This window comes from Triticum dicoccoides, chromosome 7A (assembly GCF_002162155.2).
Source record: "Triticum dicoccoides isolate Atlit2015 ecotype Zavitan chromosome 7A, WEW_v2.0, whole genome shotgun sequence".
Classification (NCBI taxonomy): domain Eukaryota; kingdom Viridiplantae; phylum Streptophyta; class Magnoliopsida; order Poales; family Poaceae; genus Triticum; species Triticum dicoccoides.
Genome location: NC_041392.1, coordinates 39,634,364 through 39,641,594, shown reverse-complemented (window position 1 = coordinate 39,641,594; position 7,231 = coordinate 39,634,364). Strand labels below are relative to the sequence as shown.

Genomic DNA, 7,231 nt, shown 5'->3' with positions numbered 1-7,231 from the left:
AAAGAAGTAAATGCAATCAGTGCAACCCACTACATCCGCCGGCATGGAGATCCTAATACTTTTGTACCCTCGACTTTATATTTTTTCCACGCCACCAACATTTTTATATCATTCATTATGCTTTTCTTCAAGGTTTCATGTGAGAATTATGAGGGCACTGACACACTACAGATAAAATTCTCAATAAATAAGTCTCGTTTCTATTTATATCTAGTAAGTAAAACTCTGGGATGCCAACATTAAGTATCTTCTATCCGGTAAGAAAAAATCACATAAAACCAAATGAGAGCCCCCAAAAGGGAAGCCTATCATAAATTAGTTAAGAATTCAAATCACCGACATTATTCCACAACGAACTGATCAAAGTTTCGACATACAACTCATAAAGTATTTCATTTCTCACATACATAAATTAAAATAGCTCAACAAATCAAGTCCGAACCTGAACAATGGAAATTTGTGAATAAATAAGTGACAAGAAATTATCTTATTAGTGGCATGATTTAATAATCAAACAATCACTTTCATATGCATTATCAATATTTTAGCGCATGTTCTTCCCATACATAACAGTAGACTTGGTACAAAATTTAGTAACCTTTTAAAATCTTCAAGTATCAATCCTTAAATTCAATAGTACTGCCTAATAACCTGAACTTGTATTCGGAAGTGATATACAAATGGAGGGGGTACTGCCTAATAAATTCGAAGTACTATACAAATTCAGCCTATATGCTAAGATTTTTTTCTACACATCGCTCCCGTTCACTTTCAGTTAGACTCATGGTTAGGCCCCCATCAACCGGCAGCACCTGCACATGCGGAATTAAACAAGTTGGTAGTCATTTCCGATGAATTAGCAGTATAGTTTGTAGAATTAATCATCTTCACGACATATCCTTCCGGTAAGAAGAATAAATTGTCAGTTTAATATAGCCAAATAGATACCAGCCATAGATGTATATATGTTATGGTTCCCAACTCAATTAATTTTATGAAGGTAGAGTTTCATCAACTAAATGAGGGACATTTGTACCAAAGAGAATCAATCGGCTTAAATAGATTGTGTAATATGTTGCTGGAAGAGGACGACCCAATAAACCTTATTTCATCGGCACCAACATGTCCTCGTCTTAGCCCTTGTGCTCCTGGCGCGGCATCATGGTCGATGATGGCTCCAGCCGCCGGAGCCTAAACAACCGCCACGTGAGTACGTCACGTGACATCAGCTCATCAATCCATCATGGTCCGCTACTCTAGGCACACGCCTCCGCTTCTCGCCTGAATCGCAATTTCACAAGAGAATCTATTGTTTACATTACCTCTTGTTTCCTAAGCATGAAGAGTTCTTTGTACTCCCTCCGTCCAGAATTACTCGTCGGAGAAATAGATAAAAATGGATGTATCTAAAACTAAAATACATCTAGATACATTCATTCCTCCGACAAGTATTTCCGGACGGAGGGAGTATTAAGCAAGATAGATCCATAGCAGACACAGTTCTAACTAAAAAAAGGTGTACATGGTCATCAAGCCCACAACATGCATCCATTAAGTTTAATAACTGATGGGCAACATTTTATGAGGAAACAAAAAGGCTTTTCCTATCAGCATCTCGGCAAATGTTCACCCAGTGCTTCAAAAAAATGTCAATGGCAGATCTATACTGCATTTTCGGGTGAACAAAAATCTAAAATAGATTAAGAACATGCATCTATGTTACTATTCATAGAGAATATATAAATTTGAAAAAAATATGGAACCACAATAAAAAGAACAGGTGCATAATGCATTTCAATTGTTATAGAAAATATGTCATCAAAGAAGATGAAACCAGAGACTATTTTTATACAATATAACAAGTAGTACAGAATTATCAACCATAAAATACTTGCATGTCACAACTCCCAAGTCAATCAAATTCATGTTAGAACTATAAGCGTGTTTTTGTTACACTATATACCTGTCAATATATCAAGCAACTCGTCTCTTTTTTTTTCAGTAAGCACAAACATGAACTTTAAACCTCACCTTTTGTGAAGAGAAGGATCCACAGAGCTCTGCAGCTCTATACATTCTTGTTGCAACGTAATATTATGTCATCAGTTGCAACGGGTTTTCCTTCAAGGTTGCAGACTTGTGCTTATTGCGATTCCGTAAGCAGACAATCGAAACACTCCATGATTAGCTTCCAAATCCATAATTTCAATAGGAAAAACCGGGATCAAAAAGCTACAAAATTTATCCATCTCTACCTATCGGTAGGTGCAGGGATATACAAATTAATGCAATAAATTTATACTCTCCATGTATTAGTTTGTTTCTTGCATCAATTTGATAAACAAACTGGGTTGCAGCGGTGCTTCAATAGAATAATTATATAGGAGACAATGGCACACACGACAACATTTAAATCACGGCTCACAAAATTCAGGGATATGTATACAAATAAAACAAAAGAAAAAGTAAAGAATCAAACCTGCATTAGTGCATCGTCCTGACTCCAGAGCACGATACCAAAGTAGATGAACACCCTTGAGGATAGGGCAGAGCAAGGAACCTCCCAGGCTCAAAATCAGGGTGCATACCGGCACCTCTAGGAGCGCGTCCGTGCGGCCACCACTCCACCCACTCTGGCAACTGGCCGTGACGATGCAACCCCCGCTCCATCCCCTCTCGCAAATGCTCGGGCCGTCACGGACAACGAGTTGTTATTGCCTCTCCTCTCAGCCGCCACTCCACGCAACCGCGGAGCCGTCTCTCGATCTCATCGGTCCATGGCGACTTGTTCCTCTTGAGAATCACCTTAAATCCATAGTACAAGAAAACAAGACCTCTCTGGAGCTCTAAGTTGGTTTTGGGCATTTAGATAAACTATCCACAAATGGCTGCAACATGAAAATATTACATATTTTTTTAGAACACACATCAGAGCTAATACCACACGCTAATATCAGTAAAATTTAGACAAGGAAAAGTCAGTCTTTGTATTTTGAGCTCTGTCCTGGCGAAAAATATATTGTTTTTTGAGCTGGGAAAAGATGATAGATACTAAGAACAAATTACACTCATAGCATTGTAACATGGGAATGAAAAGATAAGAACCCCAAAGCATCAATACCTTAATTTCAGACCCCTGAATCTCAGCAACTTGATAAATTTTTTGCCATTCAGAGGATCAACTATCCAGAGTTCCAGTTACAGACTTATCCATTTTGCCTGCACTGAACTTAACTTCGTCAATGTTTGTGGTGAAATAGCACATTTCACTTTGTGGGGAACGTGATAGTCATACATTAACCTACAAATAAGCAGAATAATTCCATGTTTTAGCAATTCAATTCCAGGTTTCTTATTTTTTTAAACAATTGCTTGGCCATTGTACACTAATAAATGTTCCTGAAGATGGAGGACAAATGCATGAGATTGCTCTGTACTACAAAGGGGTGTCATCAAGTTATCATAGCCATAGCCTAAAAAACAAAGCACCACTGACCAAACACATCTTGCCCATTTTGCCCAATAGGAACTTCAGAGGAATGAGATTGCTCTGTACTACAAATCGGACACAGTGGAACGATCCTTCTCAACAGAGGCCGAGGGTCGAGGGTCCCGTCTCGCCGGCCATGGATGCTCATGGAGTGCGAGTCTAGGCTCTACGTTTAAATCAATTCTTACTACTCCGCACAGTAATTCCCTGTAGCGCGTGGACACCCAAATACAACCTATGCAACAAAAATTAGACCAATATTAAGTGCACAAACAAGACACAAAGACAAATATTAAGTGCCACACACACGGTCCCTACAAAAATTCCTGAAAAAATAAATTTGAACTACTCAACCCTAAATAAAACTGAATAAAAACATCAAAACCTAAGCATTTCTTTTAGAGGCAATCAATATTCATTGAGCTCATATTTGGATTTCAGATTTCAGTGAGCTGAGCTGCTTGGAATGATAACAAGTTCAAATCATCGATCTTGACTCATCTAACCCATAACATAAAGTTGCACGTAATTCAGGACCTACAAGAATCGAGTCTATGCGCACATATGCATGAAACATAATGCAAAGCCCTGTCGAATTGATGCCCATATGCTTTTCTGGTACCTCAAGCATAGCGCAGAAACTGATTAGAAGACCTTGTATCACAAAGAAGAATTTTATGCACAGAAATCAATTTGATCTCTGCATAAAAAAGACTGAACTGGTTTGTTGTTTCATGCACAAAAATCATTTTCATCATTGCCTCTAAAAGGACAGTTTACAAAAAATCAATGCAGGTTATGCATCAGGGACAAAATATAGTACCTTGGCCTCTTACAGAACATGGCATCAAGCATTGAGGCACCCGCATCACCCAGACCATTTTTCGAGACTTCGAAGGTAAAGGGTGCTGCCTGTCCACACGAAGTGCAGAACGAGGGCATTTTCAGCGAGATCTTTTATGATTCTTCTCCATGTTTTTAATTTCAGTTGCATGGGCCACATCAGTTGCATTTTTAAGCTCACAGAGAACTAAAGAAAAATTGCACTCAGACCTGCATACATCTGAACTCAGTAACATAGAATTTGAAAAGACGATTGCACCTATCATACATAGATTGAATGGACGAGAAGGATCATATGATGCTTACCTTCAAGGTGTTCCTGAAGATTTCCATTGGAACATACTCCACATTAATGCTTTATTTTCCCCTTCTACTATTTCAGATTGTGTACCACATACGTATAGGTATCGTAAATGAATAACATGGTTAGATTTCACAAGAGTTGGATAGCAACTTCTACAGCCAATGTCTGGTAAGTTACTCATAGTACTGACTATACCTTATAGGATGCACCAATGATGGTCAATAGTAACTTTTAGAGACCAAACATGTCGAAGTTGATCTTGATGGTTAGCACATCAAATTGTTATCTCAAATGTTACCGTCCATAAAAGATGCAGAAAATCTCCAACAAAAAGAAAGTACATCACTCTTGCAGTAGTTATTATTACTCTAGTATTCTTCAATTGTTATCTCAAGTGTTGTATTCTTCAATTGCAGGCCCTCAAAATGTGGCAAGTCAGTAGCAAATTCAGCCAAATGAGCTCCATCTGCAAAAATTTGTGAGGATCAAAAGAATATATTATCTCTCTTATGATGATAAACGTATGTACAACAACGGTTATTACAAGACTTCCAGCGCCCATAAACAGTCCAACTTATAAAGGTTATCACTAAAAAAACATAGTTTCAAAAGATCAGAATTTATCCTTGGAACAAATCTTTCAATAAACTGAAAGCATCATAGGCATAACGATGCCCTATAACAGAATGAACAAGCTAAAGTGAATGCAAGCATGCTTTTAGTGCTTAGTCTATAACAGGCGGGTAAAGTTCCTCCTTGTTCCCATGTTGTTCATCATCCCCTTTTGAAGAAGAAACATCGTCTTGATGTAAAATCATGGTCAAACAATTTCAGTTAACCTATCTAGCTCGCAGCTTCCTAGCTAGTTAGCCTATCTAGCAACATACCAATTTATTTCAACATTTTTGTAGGGTAAATTTCTTGTAACCTATCCACACAAAATAGAGATGAACAATTCGAGTGATGGATCAAGACTAAAATTTCTTGCATAACAAAAGTGCAGTTAGAGACATGCGCCCAAGGAGGCTCTCACCAGTGGTGCCGGCCGTGATGGCGTTAGCACTCGTGCTGGGCATAGCGTCATAGCCATCGTCTGCTGACCGGAAGCAGCAAACCTCCCAGTCCAGCTACCCTGTGCGGATGAGGACGACGACGACCCCGACGCTGCCATAGTCGCCACGGCGGCGCTGCACCAAGTACTGCTACCGCCCCTGCATTTGGTCGCAAACAATCGTTTAGAAACCGCAGATTCAGAAAGAAGGGGAGAAGAATTGCTCTCAATCTCACACCCATGAACAAACCAAGCCGCACAAGGAAGGAACTCACCAAGATCCGGCCAGCGCGAGACCCGCCCGTGGCGGTGAGGTTGCCGCTGTACACGTCGCTGGCGTACGCCCCGTCATCCTCGTCGTCGGTCAGGAGCGCGCGGCTCCGCGGCCGCACGTGCTGCCCGTCGCCGTCCATCGGTGCCCGCGGGGATCGCTGAGTCGGAAAGAATCAGGCGCCAAGGTAAACGACGTCGCCGCCGTGGAAGTCGGCCGCGAGAGGCGCGCCCAGTTGGTGTCCTGCCTCTCGCTGTCCGTTGCGCCACCAGTTGGTGTCCCGCATCTGTTGCCACTCGCCGACCCCTGCCATGGGAGAGGAGAACCTGGGGGCGCGTGAGTACAGGCTACGGGGAGAAGATGGGTTGGGGTATCGGCAGGGAGATAGCGTTACCTGGGTCGTCGCTCATCGCTGTCGTGGACGCGGCGCTCCTGCTCGTCTACCTTCCACTTCGATCTCCTCCTGGAATCGGTGAAGGAAAGAAGAGACGGCAAGGGCGCAGATCGACCGCTCCAATCAGATCCCTTCCATTCCCTTCCCTCCCTTGGGAGAGGGAGAGAAGGTGAGGGGGAGGAGGAGGCCGCCGGCGGGTGTCGCCATGGCCGGGCAGGGCTCCTCCCGCCTGCCCGCGACGGGAGGTGGCGGGGGCGGCAGCGAAGGGCGGCGGCGTTTGAGGGAGGGGATCGGCGGCGGCTGCGAGGGCGAAGGGTCTGGTGTGGCGTCGCTCGAGGGCAAAGGCTTCGCTCGCTCGTTCGCAACGCACGGGAAACGTCTGGCTAATTCTTCGTAGGTTAACCGTCCTAGGTTATTTTCAGGCGCGAGTTTTTTTCGATGAACCGGAGGGTTTAGCACTGGACATAATGGGAGCATACCGATTTTTATTTCCTGGTTCGAGGGCGGAGGTGGGAACCGAGGGGACGCGGGAGGTAGGATCGAGGACGAAAAAAACCCGTCTCTAGTGGAACGAAAATTGACCGGCGGAGACTACCAACTCATCCATTAGGAGTAGAGATTTATGAGAACCAAACATATAAATACAATTTGTGCCCAGAGGTTGCTAGACTAATGGCTTGCAAGGAGGAAGATATATCTCCTATATCATTAAGCTCCCTAGGAGTCCATTGAGGGGTCAGATTTTGGATTGGTTGCCAATTTTGACTGGGTCCTCGCTACATTTTTTGAAAGCGACGGTCGAGCCGCGTCCAAACTGTGTTGCCGTGTCGTGGCTTCCTTCCTCCTCCTTTGTGAATCCCCTTACCGTGGTTCCTCAC

General features: G+C 42.7%; 1 long non-coding RNA gene across 6 annotated transcripts; it reads right to left on the bottom strand.

Annotated features, from left to right (window-relative positions):
* Positions 1-523: 523 nt before the first annotated feature.
* LOC119334566 lies at positions 524-6,731 on the bottom strand. Of its 6 annotated transcripts, XR_005161405.1 has the most exons (11): positions 6,354-6,731; positions 5,964-6,285; positions 5,671-5,848; positions 4,833-5,103; positions 4,640-4,703; positions 4,314-4,543; positions 3,497-3,725; positions 3,122-3,219; positions 2,032-2,888; positions 1,103-1,281; positions 524-812 (listed from the first exon to the last, which is right to left on the bottom strand). It is a non-coding gene; the product is annotated as an uncharacterized LOC119334566 (long non-coding RNA). The 6 variants fall into 6 exon arrangements; XR_005161409.1 differs by lacking the exon at positions 3,497-3,725 and having other exon boundaries at positions 3,122-3,301; XR_005161408.1 differs by lacking the exon at positions 3,497-3,725 and having other exon boundaries at positions 1,103-1,332; positions 3,122-3,224.
* Between the last annotated feature and the right edge of the window lie 500 nt (positions 6,732-7,231).